At 44.1% G+C, this 24,635-nt stretch overlaps 1 protein-coding gene across 9 annotated transcripts in view; it reads left to right on the forward strand.

Moving 5' to 3' along the window:
- The window catches only part of LPIN1 (lipin 1), a 140,129-nt gene that overhangs the window by 48,580 nt on the left and 66,914 nt on the right, over window positions 1-24,635 (forward strand). The window contains exon 2 of one of the 9 annotated variants that reach the window (XM_025201841.1): window positions 336-652. The exons of 3 other annotated variants lie outside the window; for them this stretch is intronic. The gene's annotated coding sequence lies outside the window, so the exon portion shown is untranslated. Of the gene's footprint in view, window positions 1-335; window positions 653-16,211; window positions 16,291-16,728; window positions 16,751-17,123; window positions 17,261-20,740; window positions 20,804-24,635 lie in introns of those variants that run through there. 5 more of the 9 variants (XM_006021787.3, XM_025201844.1, XM_025201845.1 and 2 more) reach the window with 5 other exon arrangements.

Raw genomic sequence — 24,635 nt, forward strand, 5'->3', positions numbered from 1 at the left:
CAGAAGACAGGGAAGCTACTGGAAATCAGACAGGTCTGATCAGATGAGACCTCTCCAGTTTAGATTCTGGAAATTTGGCAGTCTGCAATTAAATTCTGAACGTTGTAAAATAATCTCTTGATTCTGTGCAACAAATGCACAAAGGTATGTATTATAAGAACTGAGGAGATACTTTAATTTTACAGTTATATAATATTGGAATACATTTTAATTTGTCATTTATCTGGATTAGATTTTGATATCCTGATTTTTTTTCTGTGCTTATGTTGCTCTTGTCTCTTACTACTCCCTAACCTCTCTTACTACTCCCCAACCACTGTCTTGTGTTGCTATAGGAAAGCTGTATATAGAAAAATACAGCAGAAGGGACAAAGCCATCCTGGAAGAAGGGCAGGCTACATAACAAACATTCTATAACAGAACAAGATCATGGGAGGCTGGAAAGCCCCACTTGGCCTTAGAATTGAATCAAGAGATCTTGAAACATTTTGCAAACTAAAAATCACATTAACACTATAATGTTTAGCTGCTTCTAGGTAAGCTATATCACCAGGATTACAGCCCCCAGCATCCCTACTCAAGCTTTTGAACCAGGAAGAGGAGAACACAATACCAAACTGAATCTGCAGAGGGAATTGAGCTAAATAATTCAGTGAGTCAAATTTAATGTCAGGGCACCTGTGCACTCATTTGACTATGTGATTCCAGCCACACTGGAAAACACTGAAATCAACACACTTAGAAAGAGCTGGGCTGTCACCAGTGGTGCTGTGGGAGTGGCACCTGTTGTCATCATGATGACTATGCTCACAAGCTTGCTTGATTATACAGACTGCAGAGTGCAGGGGTGGTGATGGGGAAAGCCCAGGTGTCTGAAGGGTTCACCTTAGAAACAGACATGTATACTGACATGGCTCTATACTACCTCTGAGTATGTTTTTTCTGGTTGACATATTTATTTTCTCTATTTGCTGACCAGGCCTTTCATAGTTTCATAGATCTGGAAGGGACCTTACAGATCATTTTATGTCTTGCTAGTGCTGTGGAACTAGGTAGAAATCTGCATTTGTATGTTGGGTCTACATTTGCTCTTTTCCCCAGAAAATATTTTAAACAATGGACCAGATCCTGAGTAGAGTTCCACTGGTTTCAATGGTGTTATGATGACTTGCATGAGCTGAGAATGTGGCCCAATAAATGTTTACATGTTAAGGTCTTTGAGATAAAAATAAAATATCCATTATATGCGATACATGCAAAGCTGAACACACTGTCAATGGCAAATAACAATAAAACCAACTTTGTTTATTGCTAGAATCTGTGTAGATGCCTAGGAAGGAAGAGATTGCTGCCACTGGGTAGTTTTTCCTGTAAGGCAACTTATCTCTGAATTGAAGCAAGGGTAAAGGGGAAGCAGTGGAATCAACCCTCTGGTTGTGTGAGCTACAACAAACATATTGCCATGTTGAAATAAAAAAAAATAGAATGGTTTGTTAAAAATTAAATGTTTGTGCTGCTTCGACTTTATAATATTGATATTTGCCATTGGACAGACATTCTGCGTTTTGCTTAGGTCTAATTGTAAGTAATCAACAGAAACTATGAAAGGGTAAAGTTCTCCATATTCTGACAGGCAATGGTATTTCTGAAACTGAAACACAATGGCTATGCTTCTGACATGGCAAAAGCAAGTCTGGCTTGCCCCATACTTGAGTTTTAGACTGGATAATGACTCTGTATTGAATTTTTCTGATGCAGAACTGAATTGCACTGTTAAAATGACAGAGACACACATTAATACATTCAAAGATCTTTGTGCTAGAGAGATGATCTTCTGTACATCTTTTGGAGAGGACGCACTGGACGCCCGCTTTCCAGTACAAATACTAGCTGGAGTTGAAGGTTGCCACTAGGACAGCTGGGGCACTTTTCCCATTCTTAAAAATCAGAACATGAAATTGCAATTACAACTATCTTATTTTCATCCATATTGTACACGCCATTGACAGCTATTCTGGGCATGGGAACTATATAGTGTTGATTATCCTAGTGTCTCAGTGTCAAACATATTCTGGTATGGTGAATTAACAAGAAGAATGTATGAACAACTGAAGCAAATTACTGTGTCCATGCTTAAAATGTTAACCTTGAAGTCACCATGGATTATTGGAAATCAAAACTGGTCTCTGCTTTACACTGGAGATAGTGTATCTAGAAATCAGCAGTGTCTGGAATTGTGCTCTTATTTGGCTGTTTAGTTGCTCTGAGCTGCTGTACTGTATGCTGACTGCACCTACCGTTCTGTGATTGAGTTTTGGATGACCTAGTTCTGTGTCTGAACTTGTTTCTAGAGTCTGATTGTTTGTTTGATCATTATCTTATTCACAACTCATGGTTTTTTAAACTATCTCATACCAGGAAATTAGTTTTAACCTCAAGCAGGTTCAAAAAGACAAAACCAAACCAGATACTGGTCATAGGCGTAGAATATTTTTGGGTTGAAAAACGCCCCACAAATAGTGTTGCCACAAAGATATCAGTAAAGAGCCAAGAGATTAGTTGGATTCAGAAGAGGATGAGTTAAGAGAGAAAATATTCACAGATATGACAAAAAAGTTTAAAACAGCCAAGCAGACTTGAAGTTTCTGGGTGTATCCGAACTTTAACTAATGGATGAAACTATCTCTGAGGGAAAATTGTCCCAGGCTCCCTACTGCACAGTTTCTTCCATCTGCCTCTGAAACATCTGGACTAGCTAATTTCTGAAACAGGATATTAGCTTAGATGAAACTATAAGGCCAGATCTGCCACATCTATCCATTCTGCTCAACAGTCCTGGGCTCGGGAGTAGGGAGGGGAAAGTTGCCGGACTAGAGAAGAGAGCGGGGAGATATGGGACTAGGCCAGAGTAGACCTATCCAGCTTTTCCTGTACCCCTATAAAGCCTCACAGAAGCAGAGATAACAGCTGTGGCCTATGCTGGGGGATACTGATCCTACATCTGCTGGAGAGGGGAAGTGCAAAATGCCAAGCCTCAGTCCCCATACTGGCATGGGGTGCTACTGTAGGAGTGAAGCTGGCTGTTCCCTGGAGCTACAGTTTTTGTGCTTAGCCTCTTGCCAAGAGAGGATATTTGTGGTAGCTTGAGGAGAATTCTTTCAGTGGTTTTTGAGATAAGGAAAGGTGAAAAAATAGTGTTAAATTGACTTTTAAGATGTGCTCACACATCTTAGCTAAATTTTGTCATTTTAAACACTAAGTAAGACTAATTTTTGCAGAGAATAAAAACAAGAACAAAGAGCAGAGGGTCAGATTGCTTCACATCCACTGAAAAACCTGTCAATATTTGTCTGTCTTCCTTTCTGAGTTAACAAATATACTATAGCACAATGTTTTTAAATGCTTGTCTGAGGCCTGAGGATGAGAAGAGGTTAATGAAGGTCACCTCTTGGGGTCTTCCTCCCCAACCAGTCATATAAGTGGGGGAAAATGGGAACTGAGGGTTTGTGTCCTCTCCCCTATCAGGTTGCTTGTAAACTTTGGATGATTCATAGAATTAGGCAAGAAGTCTGATACCCCTTTCCCCATCTCTTTAAATGGTAAAAAGTTAAAAGCACCTTTGTTCAGTCAGAACTATTGTAGCGCGGATAGCACCCAGGCAATGCATTTGCCAAGCTTGGTAAGTTTTTGCATAAATGTTTGATTAAGAAAAAGCTGAGTAAAGCTGAGTGCTTCCTCTTGGCACTCTGTCAGTGGAAAAGATAACTCATTCTCTTATGAGTTAGAGAATGGCCTGTACTAAGACAATAAGAACTTATAATATTAGAGTTAAAAACCTAAATGACTGGGAATGTTATATTATAAAATCATTTTAAATTAAATTATTTTACTGAAATCATTTTAAAGTTCCTCTGGAATTTTAAATTTGTAAAACCTAGTCAGTGTTAGCATTATTAGCTTTTCAACATAGAATCAAAGAGAAGTAGGGCTGAAAGGGACCTCCAGAGGTCCTCTAGGTCCAACCCCCTGCCTGAGGCAGGATCTCCCCTATCCAAACCCTCCTGTAAAATCACATCATATAGCCTGTTAGTAAAACACAAGGCATAACACCCTATCCTGCCACAGGTAAAGCAGGAGAACCGTGGCAGCCAATGTCCTGCTTCTATAAAAATGTTGTCAATATATGCTCAAGAGGTCCCAGGCTGAGGGCCACGCTTCCACTACAGAGGAAGGCAGCCCCCTGCCCCACACCATACCAGTCTGACTATGGGGTGAAATTCCTTCCTGACCCCAAATATGATCATCTGTCTATCCCTGAGCATAGGGACAAGATGCTTTACCCAAGAGCCCCTGGCTTTACTCCTAGCGGGAGAATTGCTGCAGCCCAGTTGAAGTCCCCAGGCTTAGCTGTAAGCCAACATCCAATGACTCTAGGGAGGCTTAAAAATACCCTGATGCATATACAAGAAAAATGGTCGGGGGCTGCGGGGAGAGGAAGCAACCAGTAAAGTCCAGAAGCATGGGAAATACTCATGGTAGAAGATAGGCATAGCAATACCTAGATCATCCCCGACCAGTGGCTGTCCAACTTGAACACCTCCAGTGATAGAGAGTTCACGATTACCCTAGGCAGTCCATTTCACTGCCTCACTATTCTCACCGTGAAGAAGTTTTTCCAGATATCTAATCTAATTTTACTTTGCTGCAACTTCAAGCCACTGGTCTGCATCCTCCTCTCTGCAGCAAAAGAGAAAATGGTACTCTCCCGCTTCTTCATGGCAGCCGTTCAAATATTTGAAGACTGCCGTCATGTCCCTTTGTGACAGGGGGCACTTTTCAGGGCCTGGTTGCAGTACCAGCCTGCCCACCTGTCTAGAGCAGCCTGCCTGGTCTTACCTGCCATGCCTTATTGTTAAGATACTAGTTATAATAATGCAGGAAGCTTCCCTTTTAATGTCCCAATGTCTAGGCGTTAACACGCGACTCTGACCTCTCCTTATCATGTCCCATGCCTTGCAAATGTTACACCATGGTTATCAACTCTATGCACACTCTTGGAGCAGAGCCCTCCAGCTCCTGTGTCTCTACATCACTTGGGCACCAAGTTCTCTGGTGCCTGACTTTCTGTGCCTCTCTCCCTGGCACCTGACTCTGCACCTTTCTCTGATGTCTGGCTCTTCGTGCCTATCCCTGGCACCTGGCTCCACATCTCTCGCTCTGCGCCACCCTCTCTGGTGCCCGGATCTGTGCCTCCCTCTCTCTGGAGCCTGGTTCTATAAGCCTGTCACTGGGCTCTGCGCCCTTTTCTCTGAGTGCTAATGAGGCCTCCAAATCTCCCCTTATAGCCTCATCCTGGTCCACCATATTAAACAATAATACAAATGCAAGCCCCTGGGCTACAACATAACAACACTAATGGAGAATATGTTCTGTGTCTTTAAGAGAGTAAAACTTCCACCCTTAGGACAACACATCTCTTAGCCCTGGGTACCTTAGGCCCCTGGATCCTCACTGTTCTTCTAGGCAGCAAAGTAGGCAGCACCTAGTCTCAGGTAGCTTGCTTGGGCAGAGGCTACTTTCCTTGGCAGTTATGAGAGAGAGAAAGTCTTTCTGCTAGCTCCAGCCCTAGGCTTATATGTCCCCCAGTGCCCTGCCTCCTCCTGGTCAACTGCCTGCCTGCAGGTGCGGGTCAGTTATCCTATTAGGCCATTGCTTAGGCAACCTGCAGCTGTGAAGCTCTGCCTAGCCTTCTGAGCAGCCTGGCAGGGCTGCTTCTGCCCTTTAAAGTAGCAGGTACATCTTGTTGCCCTGCTACAACCCTCTTAAGCATCTTTTCTGCAAAATAAATATGCTTAGCTCCTTCAGCCTCTCCTCATAGGACTAACTTTCCAAAGTCTTGGTCATCTTTGTTGCCCGCCTATAGACCCTCTACATCCTTTTTAAAATGTGGAGTCCAGGACTGCACAAAGTACTCCAGATGAGACCTAACCAGTGCTGAGTCAAGAGGCACTATCACTTCCCATGTTTTGAACCTAATGCTTCTACTGATGCATCCCAAAACTGCATTGTCATTGGATGACTGCATCATACTCCAGACTGAGGTTAGCAACATTTTTGGCCAGAGTGCCATAAATGCCCCAACCTCTACCCGCGCCTCAAACTGGCATTGCAGAGGCAGCGAGTCACAAGGAGCCCAATCCTCATTGGTGGCAGCCGTTGCACATGCAGGTGGTGGGGAAGGGACTGGGATTGTACTGCCCTGGCCCCTTCCCTGCCATGTGCTGTGAGGCGCACACACTGCTGCTGCCACAGAGCTGGTGCCAGGGCTCCAGACCCTGGTGCAGCTGTTTGTAACCTGCTGGCCACCTGCTGCAGCTGCCCATAGCCTACGCCATCTCTGGCAGACAGCTAGGAGGCTGAAAACAGCTGCATAGGGCTCCATAGCCCTAGCACTGGCTCCATGGTGGCAGCGGCTGTACATGTGTCTCTGGCGCAAAGCTGGTAAGGGGACTGGTGCAGCACATCCCCAGCCTCTTCCCTACCATCTGCCCGGAGGTGTACATGCAGCTGCCACCACTGCCACCACGGAGGCAGTCCCCTGCAGCTGGTTGCAGCCCCTCCACCGCCTGCAGGATAGCAGGGAGTCTGATCTTGCTGGCCCAGGCAGGGGTTATCCAACTGCCCCCTCCTCTGCAAGCAGCTCCAGATCTGGACCAAACCCTCCTTCATTGGCATTGGAAAGGGGAACATCAGGGCCAGTGGGGGATGAAAGGACCAACCTGTTCCCCAGGTCCTCTGTGCACCCACAGTCCTCCTGGCAGCTGCAGGGCAGGGGTGGAGGTGGGCTGCACCCTCTGAGCTTTGGGACAAAATCTCTTCCAGGAGCTGCAGGGCAGGCAAACAGAGAGCTCATGCCCCATCCTTTTCCTGCTCAGAGGTCAGTCCCCACCAAGGAGAATGGCCAGGGCCAGGGCTACTGATCCCTGCAACAGGTGGTGGGCAGGCTGCAAACAGCTACACAGGGCTCTGGCACTGGCTCTGTGGTGGTGGCTGCTCCATGTGCACCTCTGGGTTGACAGCAGGGGAGGTGCCAGGGTTGCGCTGCCACAAGCCCCTTTCTAGCCATGTGCCCAGAGGCACACACACAGCCACTGCCACCATGGAGCTGGTGCCAGGGCTGCGGAGACCCATGCAGCTGTTTGCAGCCTCCCAGCTGCAGCCGGCTGGGGCTCTGGGCAGCTGCTGCCAGCCATGGCACCTGGGCTGCTTGAAGCAGGGCTTGCAGCCTCCCAGTAGTCTCAGGTGAACAGCTCAGGCTCCATGGCCAGTGGCAACTGCCTCAAGCCCAGGCCAGCTGTGGTGTGCTGAGGAAAATGGCTTCGCATGCCATGCTCTGGCACGTGTGCCTGGGGTTGCCAATCCCTGTTGCAGACTCATGTTGAGCCTGTGTTCTACCAAGACTTTCAAGTCCTTTCTCATAGAGCTGCCATCCCAGGTATCCCCCATTTTGTATCTGTGTTTTTTTTATTATTCACTTTGCATTTGTCCACATTGAACTTCATCTTGTTATCTGTAGCACAACTTTATTATCTGTTGAGAGCCTTCTGAATCATGGTTGCATCGTCCAGTGTGTTTACAGTCCTTCCCAGTTTTGTGTCATCTGCAGACTTGCTCAAGTAGCTTTCTATGACAGCATCCAAATACTTAATAAACACATTGAACAGCACTGGGCTGAGTCCCTGTGGGGCTCCACTTGAAACCTCCTGCCATTCTGACATGGGCCCATTAATAATTACCCTTTGCTTGTGGCTATTGAGACAGTTATCTATCCACCTCATAGGAGTTTTATCCAGCCCATATTTCTCCAATTATTTTTTTATGTGAAGGTCATGTGGGACCTTGTCAAAAGCCTTTCTGAAGTTCAAACGCTATATTCAATGTGTTCCCTTCATCCACTCAAGTAATTACTTTGGCAAAGAAGGAGACATGCTTGACATGATTTGTTTTTCATAAATCCATTACCAAGCCTGTTACAATTAGAAGGAAAAGTTTAATATACAAAAGACACAAATGCTATCCCTTTACTGTAAGTTGGTTACTGTTGTTAAATTCTTGTCTATTCTTGTCTAGAAAATGCTCAAAGGGTACTGTTCTGTATAATGGTGAGTTAACAATAGTGAACAAACTGTGTACAGGTGCTCTGAAAAGTCTATTGAGCAATAAAATATCAGAAACTGCTGGCTAGGGTAATTCAGCATCAGCGGCAGATCTGTCTCATGAAATTGTTTACCTTTTATTCTGTACTTCTATAGAGCCCCACTGAACCAAGGAGGAAGGTTGCTATAGCTTTTGCCTGGGTTGCAGTGATAAAAGCAGCAGTGACGTTGGTTCCCAGATGTTACTTGTTCTCCAGAAGTCAAATCATTCTAGAGTCTGGAAGAGATGTGGGAAAAATAAAGCAACTATTCAATAAAATTTAGCAGATTTCTGTTGTATGGCTTTAAAGAATGATTTATAGCATTTCTTTTCAGATCATGTAATGAACAACATTAAGAGCAACATCCTGTGTCACCTTCACTCACCTAATTGTCACTTCTGTATCTTACAAGGTGCAATTTTTGGCACTTACATGCAGTTTGGATTCCACTTCAAACTGTGATAGGATCAGATCTCTCAGGTATGCATATACCTTTCAGAAGCAAAATGATAGTCATAAAGGAGGAGGCATGTACTAAAGGGTCTGTTCTTGTATCCCTTAAAACTTCTGTACATGTCAACAAGTATTTTGTTGAAGCAGGACTAGATTTGTGAACTCAGAAATCCTCCACTTTAGTCAATTGTTTTATCACTGTGTCCAGAATCTCAGTCTCAAGCACTGATAATAATTTGACTTCATCAAGACTCAGAATGCCTTTACGGATCTGGAACTCTATTTATTCATCCATAGCATAATTCCACCAGGGTTGACTTTGAGGCTCTAATGTTTAATTCACAAATTCCCATGTTCGGCTCATGCATGGGCCAAAGAAGTCAACATTGGTCTATTTTCCTTTCCTTGCAATCAAATATGCTGTAGACAGTATTTTTAAATGCTTCTGTGGGTGAAGTTTCTTTCATGATGCCAGGAAGAAAAGAAATACGTAACTTTTGCATCAAGTATCCAGGTTGTAGCCGTATTGGTCTAGAGATAAAAGTTATCAGAAGTCATGATAGAGGTGATATCTTTTATTAGACTAACTAGATTTTTGCAAAAAAAAAGTTCTTTAATTGCAAGCTTTTGGGCACAAGCACCATTCTTCAGGCATAGGAAGAAAGATTGTAAACGTTCTTCTGGGTAGAAATGAAAGTTCATATTTCATAGGAGAGTTGAGGTGTGGTAAAATCTCCTGCTTGGAACAGCTCACTTCATATGCAGATTAGGCTCAGAGAAAAGTTGGAATAGTCTGTTTACGTCAAAGTTGCTTGGTGGTAAGCAGGATGTAGTCATATTGGCTTCTTGTTTGGTGTTTCATATTTCACAGAGGAGTAAGAAGATGAAATGCTCTTTTGTGCAGACTATTATCTTTCCTATACAGCTGATCACTTTTCTAGAATTATTCAGAAATGTGAGGATAAGAAGGAACATCCCTCACCCATTCATAATAAGAATAAAGTAAGCTTAGTATCATTACTGTGGAACGCTCAGTTGTGTAGACAGCATCTTGGTTTGGTCCTTTAGCTTATTTCCGTTTTCACAGATCCTGAAAAGTGACAACAAGCTTTTAATTTGACTATTTAATAAAGTTTTCTTCTTTCATTTCCTTTTCTGACAATTTTCTGTTGCATCTTGTAACTCTGCCTTAGAGTATGTTTGATGATGTCACAGTCTCGCTGAGGATGATGTCACGGTTGCACCCTTCAACAATGACATTTTGTAGGGCATAGGGAACATATGGGCAACCAGAGAAGTGAGAGAAAGAAGGAAGAGGGGAGTGACAGAAGAGCATTCTAGCATTGCTGTGATGGGTCAGACTCTGAGATAGTAATGTATAATGCACAATACTTAGGAACTGTGACTATGTTTTCTATAAAGTTTGAAAGCTAAAATTCTTGGAGTGTAGGGATCTTAGTTGAAGTCCAAACAAACTTGATTGGTGATGTAGCCTAGTATCGTGCTTTAGTTGTTGCCGTATTAGACAACATGGAGGACAAGATGGTTTCCTAAGAAATAAGGTAAAAATCTAGTAATAGATTAATATGCTGTATGTTGGGCAGGGTAAAACTTACTATGTTTGTTTTAAAATCAAACTATGTGCTACTGAGGGTTTCAGCTAGCTGCTATTGAAATCAATGGGAATAGAATCGGCTCTATAGACTTAAAGAAAATCCATAATCCATAGACATTCTAGTAGTCTTTACAGCTAAATAGCTTTTACTTAAACTTATTCCTTGAGGAGCCCTCAAATAAATCAAACACTGGAGAAATGGATGGAAAGCCAGGATCTACATACAGCAGTAACTGGTCAGACAACTAAATGAGGGGGAGATTCTCATTTTATGATGATAGATAACTATCCAGGAAGTGCCAGGGAGAAAGAAAAGAAGATACTTGATTTGGTACAACACCTTGAGTGATACAGAAGTATTAACAGGTCTAGGTTAGAAGAACTTTTCATCCTTTCAGATGACAAAGTATTTAACTAGAAAATCTGCAAAAATAGGGGCCCTTTTCTTCTCTCTTGCTTATACCCATATAAAAGTAGTCAGTTCAGTACTGCTGAATTTATAGACTGGTGTAAATGATAAGGAACGTTATTTCCAGGTTGTAGCTATCTTTGATGATTAATTAATTGTAATTTCTTTAAAATCCTGGCATCCCTATTTAGCAAAGACAATTATTAATGCATGTGCAATATGCATGTAAAAGATGACATATTTGTAAATATATGCAGAGCAACAACACTGTGAACTTAATGACAAGTTCTGGCTTTAGGGGAGGATGCCAGAAATCATTGATTATAAATTAAATAAAGAGACTTTTAGTTGAGCTTAGCTTTTGTTCACTAGAAGAACCAGGAAAGTCTAGACATCTAGGTTTGAATAGAAACCTTTGATTTCTCACTGCAAATGAGTCTCTTTGTTACCCCATAGGAATCCCTGATTTCTATGTTATCTTAATCTTGCTTGTCTTGTTAAAAACAATGGCCATTTTATTATCAGAGGAGTACATGGGTCATCACCATTGGCATTCTTATTAATTATACTGGTACAGCAGCTATCAGCCCTAGCCATAGACGGGGACACACAACAACAAGTCCCAGTCCCAGAGAGTTTATAACCTAAGTATTGGACAAGAGACAACAAATGAATACAGACAGATTAATGGGGGAGTGCAAGGAAACACAGTGACTTTGAAGCTCCTCTGGGCTTCCATGTTGGGAGGTTCAGATTCAAATCTTGGGACACAGATGATTGTCGTGACTACACTTACAACTTCCAAAAGGAAATCCCGAGGAAGAAGCAGACTGACAGAGACAAACTATGCTAGCAAAGAAACGTACTACTCATATTATCCTTATGAATCCAGTAGAACTATTTCTCTAGTTGTGTTCTCCTTCCACATGAGCCTGCAGAATCTGAGCCTAAGTTTGCATAGAATTTCTCATGGGAATGGCCTGAAAATGGGAGTGCAGGTATGACATGGGACTGACAAAAAGAATAGAAGAAAAAGTAGGATGAAGAACCAAGAAGCTGTTCTTCTGCATGTGAAACAATGTACAGTTGCTTTGCTGGTTATGGGTAATTTTCACAATATTTTATTTGCATTGATAACAGATAGGGTCTGAAGAGTGGGATAAGAAAACACGACAGAGTACATATGACAGTTGGCAGTGATGTGCACTGATCTGACATCAGCTCCAGAAAGACACAAAGGCCCTTGGCAGAGCACTTCAACCTCCCTTTTTTCTGCGTTTGTCTTTCCCAGCACTGCCCCCCTCTTTCTGTCTTTTGTATTTAAATCACTCTCTCCATGCTATACACTGCTCTGTGCATGCCCTTTCACAGCATCTGATGAAGTGACCTCCGGCTGACCAGAAGCAGAACTAGAGCCAGTTTGTCTGACCAGAAGTTATAAAGATCTTGGAGCATTTTGTAAACATGAATGGTTTAAGCACTGTCATACTTCTCTGAGAAAGGCTAGTACAGTATTACTGCTATTTCTGTTTCACAGATGGGAAAATTGAGAGACAGGAACTTTGACTGAAAATGTTTGTGGCTAGGACTGTTGTTTTGTACTTGTACAGCTCCTAGCACAGTGGGGGTGGTCCATGTATGGAGCTTCTAAACATGATAATTCAAATAACAATAAATAAGTAAAGTCTGAGTAAGTGATATGCTGAAAGTCACAGAGAAATCAGTGGTGGTAGCAGAAATGGAATAAAGGTTGCTGACCCTCTCTCTTCTGCTTTGGCCACAAGACATCTTTTCTCTACCAGGTATCTTTACAGCTTGCATGCCATAAAGTTGCCATTCAGGGGTCACCACACAACAAAGGCTCTATCCCTTGTTCTTCTGCCTTTTCCTGGTTCCTCCTTTGCTGAATCTATTCCTTTTTCCATGTTTCTGTGCCCTGCTTCCTTGCACTCACTATCTCTTTTGAAACCCGTCCCTCATGCTGTGGTGACACCTGCTAGTGGATTTGCCTATAGAATGATTTCCTGCAGTGCCTCTCTCTAACCAGCTCACTCTTTGCATCTTCATATCAGGCAGATCTGAAGATGCTCTAAGCAGGGGCAATGCAGGAGTTGTGAGTCACTCTTACAGGAGAAGGAAGTAAAGATTCAGGGTGAAGTTTCACATTACACCTAGACCATACTAAAGGCACTAGCGGCACTTAAAATGTGAACGTCTACGTGGTTAAGCCTGTCAATTTGTGCTATGTGCCCTTTTAGTGTCTCAAAGTTAGGGCACTTCAGGTCAGGGTTAATTCTGGGCTGTGTTACTTAATTTCTGTTAGTGCAGGGGTTCCCAACCTGTGGTATGAATACCCATGGGGGCACACAAGACATCTCTGAGGGGTAGGCAGGAGAATTTGTGTAATGGCAGATTTAATTTTCATTATACTAATTGGTATTGAAGGGATTAAAATATAAAACGTACGCTGATAGGGGTACATGGCAGCTGGTAAATCTGGAAGGGGGTCTGCACTAAGAAAAAGTTTGGTGTAACTTCAGTCTGCTCCGCAGAGATAAAATGCGCAACGTACAGTCCTCCAGCATTCCAGGGTGCACCTCCCAGTCCCCCTCTATCCTCTCCCACTCAAAGCAGGGAAGGAACCCAAGTGTCCTGGCCCATAGCTACACCTTTGCTCACCAGCTCTCTAGTGGCAAGTCAGAGCTGTGCAGGCAAGAAGCAGTATTTGCCTTTAAAGAGCAAGGGTGCTTGCACATGTGGCGCCATTACCATGCACACATGATGAAAATGTCACTTGGTGTGGCTTAATGGTGTCATGCTGTACATGTGCAGGAGTTTTGGGGGTTAAAAATGAGTTTACATTGTTGCAAACTGAACTAGTAGAGGTAGTTTAGCTTGCAATGATGTGTTGCAGCTCTTAGTCAGTTCAGCCCTCGGCCACGGGAGAGGCGGGCAGGCTCTGCAGAAGAAAAGGATTGGGCCTTTCACTACTTCTGCCTTCAGCAGGCACCTGCTGCAGGAAGAAGTGGCAAGGGGTCTGATCCTTTTTTTTTGAGAACCCTGCCCGCCTCTCCCACAGCCAGGGGGCAAGGTGCTGGCAGGCTGAGTGGCCCCTAAGCTGCAGGGGGACACTCACATGTCTTTCCCTCCATGGTGGTGGTGCCCCCCCAGGGGTCGGGTGCAGCCCCAGCTCAGGGTTAGGGAAGACTTGGATTGGGCTGGGTGCTGCCTCCAAGCTGGGACAACACCCGGTCCACTAGCAGCCCACCCAGCCAGCCCTAGGGGGTACCACCACCGTGGAGGGAAGGACCAGGGCCCCCCGCAGCTCAGGGGCTGCTTGGCCCACCAGCACCTCACCCCTCTGGCCATGGGCAGGATCTACTGCAAAAAAAGCAGGATCAGGCCCCTCACCATAATAGTGACAGAATTAAAAACCCACCATTTCAATTTAGGGGGGATAGAATCGAACCCTAAGGACTAACCTCATATGTATGAGTGCCCCCACAGCACACTCTAACTTTAATGCTGCTTAATGTACCATAGAGTTAGTGCGGTCTAAGTGTCCTGTGTAACTTCACCCTCATTGACAGAAAGTAGCATCCTTACTAGTAGCTGACCTAGGTGGGCATGTAGGCAGCTGAAGTAACCCAGGGAGAGTGCCTGGCAGTGTCTTTTTTATTATTAAGATCTGTGCAGGTGAAAGGCTGACCCTGAGCAGTCAGAGGACTCTCTCCCAACACTTGCACCTAATCAGGAAGAAGCTTTTGCAAAAGGCTTTCCCCATTATGGCTATGCCGCGACGTCAGGTCCAGCCTCTGTCCCATCCTGCACTTTGCCAAACCTCTATTCTTATCTGCTCAGGAACAAATCTGTTTGCATGACGCCTGCCTGCAAAAACTCAGGCAAACAACATGCGAGCGTCCCGCTCAAGGCGGTCGTGAGGCTCCTGAGCCGGTGCCCACTTCCCTGGCCCCGGCCAGCTGTGTTGGGCTGAGCGGATGGAGCCCTGGGATTGGCTGCAGGGATCGCCTCAGCTCACCTCCTCCTGAGCTGAGTCATAACACAATAGACAGCGCAGAGCTGTGCAGGCGCAGGGCCCTGCCAGGGGGGCTCCAGGCAGCTCCGGCTTGGGAAAACCAACTAACTCTCTCCAACCTGTCCAGTGCGCTTGCCTTGCCCGACAGGAGCGTGGCCAGGATTGCAGAGGTTAAACCATGCTTGGCAACCCCCCCGACCCTCTTTAGGTGTTCTCTGTGGAAAAAGCCAGAAGGGAACCCAGGCCCAGGCTTGCCAGGTCCTTGTGCACACACAGCTGGCAGGGGATGTGCTATGACTTGTAGCATTGGGAGGATCCTAGGGTCCATGTAATTCACACCATATGGCAGGGATCTTGCCTCCAATTCAGCCCTCTCCCCATTGAACCACCATGGGAAAGCATCCCCATTTCTGCAAAGGAGGCAGATTTTTATCATCATTTTATTTAAAGCCTCAACCCTTTTATTACATAGTTGCTGCTTTGCGGCTGCTGTTTAATTGTACTTTGCTTGGGCTTCTCCTTTTGTGGAATCGTTATTATTATTATTATTATTGTTTCTGGCAAAGACATATTAGTTCTTCCCTTTGCCTGTTTCCCATGTGCTTGCATAAGCTATAACTTTTATTGTTCATCCGTATTGGGCCTCTGCTGCTAGAAGTTTGGAGTTGTCTGTGACACCCTGTTTTATCTCTGCGGGTCTTTAAGAAGTGGCTCGATACCTACCTGGCTGGGGTCACTTGAGCCCAGTTTTCTTCCTGCCCAGGGAAGGGGTCAGACTTGAAGATCTACAAGGTCCCTTCCGACCCTACTTCTATGATTCTATGATCTCTATTGAGTCTTTGTGGGGGCTCCAGGGGACTTTTTCATAAGGGGGGCAAGATTTTAAACACAAACCAATCCATCAAGTTGCTTTTGCAATGAACTCTGAGATTCTGAAAGATACATTTATGATTACAGCCCCAGGAGGGGTGTAGGCTCCTTTCCCAGGGCCAGGTCCAAAGCCTTTTAAATCCAAGGCAAGAATCCCATTGGTTTCAGGGAGTTTTGCATTAGGCAGTAAAGGCCTTATGCCAGGGATAGGCTGGGACGAGGGCCACTTACTGAGTTTTGGCAAGTCACTGAGGGCCGCATGACAGGAGGCCAGGGGCAGATAAATATTAATTTTCTAAATTTTGTAGGGGCCCCGCGGGCTGGATAGAGTGGCCTGGTGGGATGCATCCGGCCCGCGGGCTGCATTTTGCCCACCCCTGCCTTATGCTATAAGGTGCTGAGTTTCTCCCCTGAGATTCTGAGACCTTTAATTGCTACTGATATCACCGTGTGTGTTGGGGACATTCAGGGCTGCACAGGGTCAGGTTTCAAAGGAGAGATACTTGATCTGGCTGCTGCAGCAGCTGGGTGTAACGCAGGAAGCTGCAGTGCTGATGCTTTCCTGATCCCCCCTTCCTTCCCCCTCACCTCCTCCCATGCCTGTGTCATGTCCGTCCCTCCTTCAGGGCGGGCACAGAGCTGGGAGAAGGGTGAATTGCCATCCCTGCAGCCTGCTGTTTGCACACAAAGACAACGCAGGGAACAGGTCAGTGAGTAACTGAAGTTTATCTTGTTTTTCTCACCTGCACTTTTCCTTGCTTGACAGGAGGATGGAGTGAGTAGGCAACAACTGCTTTTCTGCCTTCTGGTGGCCATGAGGGCTGTTGATGCTGCCTTTTTGAGGGGATATATAATAAAAGGGGGAATTGATGATATTATAAAGCAACTGAAAGATTTGGTGGGTGAGTGAGTAATATGAGAGGAAGAGCTAGATTTTGTAACTGCTTTGAGACTGTTGCTGCCCACTGATTTTCCTGGTGGCCCTGCTGGAACTGTCTGGCTGGATTTTATAATCTTTGGAGCTGTGAGCCTGCATGAGCAGGCAGGTCTGTCAGCCTCTTCTGGCCTGTCCTGCCATCTCCTCTCCACTGATGGAGTGCAGCACTGTGCTTTGGCGGGTCTGCTCTGCTGGAGCACCAGCTGCTCTGCTAACCTTAGCACCCTGGCTTGGTAATGACTGGAGTGGAAAGAATAACCTTGACAAAGGAGTATAACTTCAGTTTTGTTTTCTTGGTTATCTGGATATTAATTGGTTTGCAGAAGTCAGTGCTAGGGTCTGCAGATTCCCCTGGGCACTATACAACAAGCTCGGAGGAAAAATCCTATTTTTTCTTTTTGCCTCAGTCAAAAATGAGGAGCTAGATGTCATCTTTAATTGTTCATGCTTAGGACAGTCTCAGTCCTGTTTCTAGAGAAGGCTTGGAGGTAGGATATGTGAATTCTAGTCCCAGTTCTGCTACGGACTTGCTGAGTAACCTTGAATAAGTCACTTAAACCTCAGTACTTCACATTTCCCTTCTACGTTTACTAGCTTATATGAAATCTGCTGCTGCAAACTGCTGCATTAAAGTCACTAGACTATCCAGCCATTCTGTATGAGGGGAAGGAGAGGGAAGACCAGGGCAGGCAGAATTTTAAGGTCATAATGGAGCTTATTTAGATGGTAGTCGAATTTGACAGGTAAAGTGGAACTCTTCCTTTTGCTCTGTTTCCTTTTGTTTTCTTTTACAACCACTAATACTTGGCTTGTTTAATGACAGCCCTTTCTGTCTTTTAATGAGAAGGATTTAAACTATTACTTATGTACTTTAATATAAGCTTTCTTGGGAAGGTTGCTATATTCAGTCATCATTTGAGAGACTGCTTCAGTAGAAAAGAGTTTATGTAGTGTGCTGAAGAAATGATGTTTTTTGGTATGTGTTATGTTTTTATTATAAAGAACAGTGTGCTTCAGACATTATACAGTAGATTGTAATAATAACATTTGGGTAATGCAGAGGCTGTTTTCATCCTTGGCATTATAAGCTTTAACTACTATAGTTTGGGACTGATTTTTTCTTTTCATATGTATGCTTCCTGACCTACCAATAGATCTAGTTTTTTCCAAAGTGATTTTTTGTCTTTTGCTTGTTTTCTCTGTGGCAAAAGAGATGCATTTGAAGTTTTAAGAAGCTGTAGAGAAGGATTTCTTAACATCCAGCACTTCCCATTATAAAACCAGTTGTAAATGTTTGGCCTATTTTAAAACTGGTATTTAATTTCCAGAAGAGAATTTGAAACTGAAAACAAAATGAAAAATAAGTTATCTGACAGTTTTGTGTACAAGGCTGGATAGGATTGCGTCAGGTGATGGTTAGTAACACTAGTTAGTAACCATTAGTCACATTAATGGTTTTAGATATTATCAGAATCCTTTGCATGTTTAATAACTTTGTTTTAATTTTCATGTTGTAATTCATTTAATAAAATATTTAGTTTTAATTACATATCAAATCTTTATGTTTATAATGTGGACTACATGTCAATATGTGCTTTCTTGCCTTATGTGAGCACCCTTTCATGTCAGTTCATGGACACAATTTATTCTTAAGCCTTCTTTCCATGTGTCCTATAGTTGTGTTGCACATGTCTGCAGAGCTATTACATACATGCCTGTGTGTGAACAGATAAAAAAAATAAGGGTTAGATTTGGAAGTCCCCAAATCCAGAAAATGCAGAGTTAACGTCTAAGAAACAAATCTTGCTTTGTGTTTATACACTGTGCTTATTGTTGAAGAAAAGGAATACCAGCCCCTGACAGGTTTCAGCACGGATTTGAAAATATCCTGAACCCTGTGTAAAAATTCTGGATTGCCTTTTAATACCTAAATCTCTTTGGAGGTCAGTGGAATAAAACATATGTCAGCACAAGACACAATCTTGTGTATTTTCTCCAGTTATTTCAAAGATTTCTAAATATCAAGCATTAGTTGAATAGTTTTCCTTCTATTCTAATACCTCAGTTCCTCCAGCAGTTGAGCATATCACAATCTTTAATGTGGTTACTTCATGCCACCTCTGTGAGATAAGGAAGTTCAATTATAGCTAGTATGCAGATGGGGAAACTGAGGCATAGAGAGAGATTATGGGAATTACCAAAGATTACACAGGAACTTGTCTGTGTGAGAGCAGGGAACTGAATTTGGGATGAATGTTAGTCTGGGAATAAATCCCAGGTTAACAGCCCAGCCCAGCTTTCTACTCTTTAAATGGGAGAATTCAGCAGTGGCTATTTTTTGCTTTCCAGTTTGAATTTGCTTGTTTTTTTAGCATTAAGCCACTCTTAATAATAATTTACATCAATACTGTTTTGTTTATATAAAATTGCCCTGACGTGCTCCCAGGCCTTTTGGTGTGACAGATCCTAAAAAAGACTGCAGCTTTACAAACAAACCCATCAGTTTTTTTTATGTTGGTAATCTGAGTGAGATAAACAAATACAAGCATTTGAACACAGGCCCTTTTGTTTGACACAGTTTTGTTTCAAGCAGGAAATTGCAGAAATGAACTTGGACCTTGAGTAGGAATTGGGCTAAAGAATGTATTGGATATTTTAAAAACAGCATTAACTCATCATCATATACATTAACAAAAGTCAGATTACAGGACACCTAATAGTCAAAGTGTGTGTGTGTGTGTGTGTGTGTGTGTGTGTGTGTGCATGTGTGTGTGTGCGTGTGCACGCATGCATGGTAAAGGAGAAAGGATAGATTCCAGTAGGTAGGAAGCTGGTGAGGGTGAATTTTCTCATACCCTACACCCTTAACCATCATCTATTCTAAGGCGGCTCAGGGGGTGGACACACAACATGATTATTAGTGTAATTTACTACAGCTTTTACTCTGTACTACATTTTACTCTGTAATAAGGAGTGGGTAGTTGATCTGCTCCCCCAAGCTGTCTGCCTTCAGTAAGCACTATTGTAGCACCTGGCCATTAAATAGAAGGGGATCCAGGTTTGCTTTGAGTGTACAGCTTCCTGGAGATGAAATTATGTACGAGAATGGTGATATAGCCAGTACCCTGGTGTAGTTTACACTGGGCAATAGTTATTCCTAACATTCAGAGCAGTAACTTTTACTCTGGAGTGGGATGACAGCAGTGTAGGCCTGTGTGCTGTGTATACACTCCACTTTTATTACAGAGTAAAGTTAATTTTGGCTGCAGTAAATGTGCTGTATGAGTGTACCCTGAGTCTTAGATATGAGCCTTGGCTAAATGGTATATGGTTATATACAATTAAACCCTAAGTTATAATAGCTTTTATAGCCTATAGTAGCCACTTCTGTTGCTTCCTTTTATTTACATAACAAGTCTAAAGTAAACTGTTTCACCTGACACATTGGCAGTAGATATGTGTTTTCAAACGCCAGACAGACTATAGTTGGAGCACCTAGGGTCACGTAATATCCTACACAAACTACTTCAGCATACTGGAGTACAGGAAACCCTCACTATTTGCGGGTTCAGCATTCACGGTTTCAAATATTCGCGAATGCTGAACCCGCATCTTAAATACACTTAAGGGAGCTCCTCAGGAGCTCTAGGCTTGCTGCTGTTGGGTTCCTGCTGCCGCCAGGCTCCTGCCACTGCCGCCATGCTCCCGCTGCCGCCATGCCTCCGCTGTCACCAGCGCAGCTGTGCCACCCCCCCAGCTGCCGGGGGCACTGTGTTCATGAATGCAGACAGCATTCATGAATGCAGTGCCTTATTTGCGGATATTGCCATTCGCAGGGGATACAAGAACATATCCCCTGCGAATGGCGAGGTACTCCTGTAAATGCTTCAAGTAAATGGGTAGATATTTCTTCTTTTGGGCTGTGTGTGTGGCTATGTGAGTAGGGGAAGGAAGTTGTGGTGACTTTTGCAATTGTTGCCACCCAGACAAGCATTTCATAAAATCCGGAGAGACCAAGGCCATCTGCTGGGAGTTCTCATATATTTGTACTGGTACCTAAATATCTTGGGGGAAATCTATGTGTAAGTGATGTGATCAAGGTCACACAAGAATCCTGAGAGAGAGCAGGGACTTGGATCTCCTAAGTACTCAGCACTGTTCAAACAACTAGAACTTCTCTTCTTTTCTTAGGGAAGGATTCATCCAGGCTTCTGGTGAAGATTTATTCTACAGTCAAGCTCAGGCAATGTTGAACCTTTATCTGGAATTTGCCCAAAAGATCAGGGGTTGGTGTTCACAACTGTCTTCCTGGGTTGGGCTCATCACAAGATTTTCAAAGTGATGAGTGATATTTTTGTTCAGTTCATCATGTTTTGGTGCGCAGCCTGTTATTCAGAAACTGTTGGTCACCCAGCACTAGTTACCTCTGAAAACAATGGCCAAAGGTTTTTTTGGCTTTGTCTTTCAATTGTAGAGTAGTGCATCGGATTTGAGAAAACTGACTTTACATGAACCATTCATAGCTAGTAAGTCAGTTACTGAGGTTTATGTTTAGATATGTAGCATTCATCTCAGGGTTGAAAATATACATCCAGGGGATCTTCGTTTGGAGGATTTCCTTCCCTTTACTACACTTTAAGCGTAAATCTTTCCAGAATGTAAAATCAGATAAGATTTTTTCTTGGCAAAGAATAAGCCTATAGAAGAATGGCATTAATGGATTAGTGTTGAATAATGTAAGCAAGGTTTGTTTTTTTTTAGGACCCCCCCCCCCCCCCCCCAAAAAAAAATTCAATAACAGTCAGATGCGGGCTGTTAGTACTTGTTTGTGAAGTTTCAAATGATAAACCATGGGAAAAAACAAAACTTCTGTATTAGTGAGAATCAGGACTCACTCAATTGAAGGAGCCAAAATCTGATCATGTTACAGTTACTCTTTTAGGTTTTGCACCCTGGTAACCAAGACCAAGGGAGTGATTTTTACTAGCTGTAATTCTTGTAATTCTCTTCTCACTAATTGAGCTATGGCCGTTTATGCTGGCTGAAACTTTCCCCCCAGATTTTGGCTCTAGCACCAACAATTAGAAGATTGCAGTGAAATGCTTTCAGAAGAATGTAGTGTTTATTGAAGGGGCCCTATACATTATTACAAGTGATTGCTGTTCTGTTGTGATAAGACCTGTTTCTTCAGTTTTGGGCTAGAGTTGCACTCTACAAGCATAACAAAAAAGACCTTTTTACATTGACTTATATGGTTGCTTTGTGGCAGATTCGTGCTCAGTCCTAACCACAACAGCTAAGTTATGGCTAAATTTATATTTGGTGTGTAACCGTTTAAAAAAAACCCACCTGACTGAGGAGCACAGGTCCCATTGAAAATTAAAGGGACTTGTATTTATATGTTACTTGTGTGTTTTTGAAAATCCTACTTGGGGAATGTCAGTAACTTTTACAGAAGGAACGGTGATTCTTTCCCAAAGATCTATCAGTCTAAACTTCAATATCACACAGTGCTAGTGGAATAAATATGAGTCTCTGGAATAACAGAGACTTGCTGGGGAGCACTGTCGTGGATGGGTATAAATTGTTCAGGAAAGACAGGCAGGGGAGAAGAGGAAGAGGAGTTGCACTTTATATAAAAGAGCTGTATGACTGCTCAGAGCTCCAGTATGAAACTGGAGATAGGCTTTTTGAAAGTCTGTGGGTTAGGGTCAGAGGGGAGAGCAACAAGGGTGATGTTGTGGTGGGGGTCTGCTATAGACCATCAGAATGGGAGGATGCGGCAGAAGACCGTGCTTGGCTTAGCAGGGAACCCTTCAGGAATCACAAAAAGGAAGCTTATAAGAAGTGGAAACTTGGACAAACAACTAGGGAGGAATATAAGAGTATTGCTTACTGGAAAGTGCAACTGGAATTGCAGCTAGCAAGGGATGTGAAGGGTAACAAGAAGAGTTTCTACAAGTATGTTGGTAACAAGAGCAAGGTCAGGGAAAATGTGAATGGGGGAGGCAACCTAGTGACAGAGGATGAAGAAAAGGCTGAAGTACTCAATGCCATTTTCACCTCAGTCTTCACAGGCAAGATTAGCTCCCAGACTACTGCCCCTGCCAGCAGTTTAGGGAGGAGATGACCTGCCAACAGTGGCAAAAGAACAGGTTCGGGACTATTTAAAAAAGTTGGATATATATATAAATCCATGGGGTCAGAAGAGATGCATCTGAGGGTGCTAAGATAATTGGCCAATGTGATTGCAGAGCCACTGGCCACCATCTTTGAAAATTTGTGGTGATTGGGAGAGGTCCTGGCTGATTGGTAAAGGGCAAATATAGTGACCATATTTAAGAAAGGGAAGACGGAGGATCCAGGGGATTACAGACTGGTCAGCTTCATCTCAAACACTGGAAAAGTCATGATACCTCAAGGAATCCATTTCTTAGCACTTGGAGAAGAAGAAGGTGATTAGGAACAGTCAGCATGGACTCACCAAGGGCAAGTCATGCCTGACCAACCTGACTGCTGTCTATGATGAGATGACTGGCTCTGTAGATGTGGGGAGACCAGTGGATATGGTATACCTGGACTTTAGACAGGCTTTTGATAAGGTCTCCCACAACATTCTTGCAAGCAATTTAAGGAAGTACGGGTTGCATAAACGGATTGTAAGGTGGATAGAAAATTGGCCGGGTTATCAGGCTCAGAGGGTAGTGGCTAATGGCTCGATGTCTAGTTGGCAGCTGGTATCAAGTGGAGTGACCCAGGGATTGGTCCTGGGGCTGGTTTTGTTCAATATCTTCATCAATGACCTGGAAGATGGCATAGAGTACACCCTCAGCAAGTTTGCAGGTGACACTAAGCTGGGGGCGTAGTAGATATGCTGGAGAGTAGGGTTAGGATTCAGAGACACCTAGACAAATTGGAAGTTGGGGCAAAAGAAATCTCATGTGGTTCAATAAGGATAAATGCAAAGTCCTGCACTTATGATGGAAAAATCCCATGTACCAGTACAAGTTGGGGGCTGACTGGCTGGGTAGCAGCCCTACCGAAAAAGGACCTGGGGGTTACAGTGCACAATAAGCTGAATATGAGCCAACAGTGTGCCCTTGTTGCCAAGAAGGCTAGCAGCATACTGAGCTGCATCGGTAGGAGTGTTGCCAGCACATCAAAGGAAGAGATTATTTGGCACTGCTGTGGGCCCATCTGCAGTACTATGTCTAGTTTTCAGCTCCCCCCCATTACAGAAAGGATGCAGACAAATTGGAAAGAGTCCAGTGGAGAGCAATGAAAATGGCTAGGGGGCTGGGGCACATGACTACTGAGGAGAGGCTGAGTGAACTGGGCTTATTTAGTCTGGAGAAGAGAAGACTAACAAGGGATTTAATAGCAGCCTTCAACTACCTGAAGGGTGGTTTCAAAGGGGATGGAGCTAGACTTTTCTTAGTGGTGGCAGATGACAGAACAAGGAGCCATAGTTTCAAACTGCAGCAAGGAAAGCTTAGGTTAGATGTTAGGAAAAACTTTCTCACTAGCAGGGTAATAAAACACTAGAACAGGTTACCCAGAGGGGTTGTGCAATCTCCATCCTTGGAGGTTTTTGACACCTGGCTAGAGAAAGCCTTGGTTGGGATGATGTATGTCACGGCGGGGTCCTACAGGAGGGCCGTGATCTCCTTAAGGCCCTCTCTCCGTGCCAATTCGGCCCAAGGGCACCCTCAAATTCTCGCCCGCCACGTCTTTGATGGTTAGATAAAGTTGGGAGGCTGCCTTACGACTCCCTGGGCACGGTTAGCTGGGACCTCTGTCCCCGTGTGTTCCCGGACCCCCTGGGGGTCTCCCGGTATGATGGGTGCTCCCCAGGCACCCTAACCTTATGGGCTATGCGTGGCTCCTACCAACCCCTAATACCATGCCCCAAGCCTCGCTGATGGGATAGACGCTGGTATGTCTCTCTATATGTACACGGCCCGTCTCTTGGGCCTCCTCTATGTACTCTCGCCCCGCTCTCTGGGGCCTCCTCTTCTGGGCTGCCCTCTCTTGGGCTCTCCGAGCCCACTCGGGGCCTCCCTGTAACGTTGCCCCTCTCTGGGGCCTTCTCTGTAGTGTCGCCCCCTGTCTGGGGGC

The sequence above is a fragment of the Alligator sinensis genome, unplaced genomic scaffold (genome assembly GCF_000455745.1).
Source record: "Alligator sinensis unplaced genomic scaffold, ASM45574v1 scaffold678_1, whole genome shotgun sequence".
In the NCBI taxonomy this organism is placed as follows: Eukaryota; Metazoa; Chordata; order Crocodylia; family Alligatoridae; genus Alligator; species Alligator sinensis.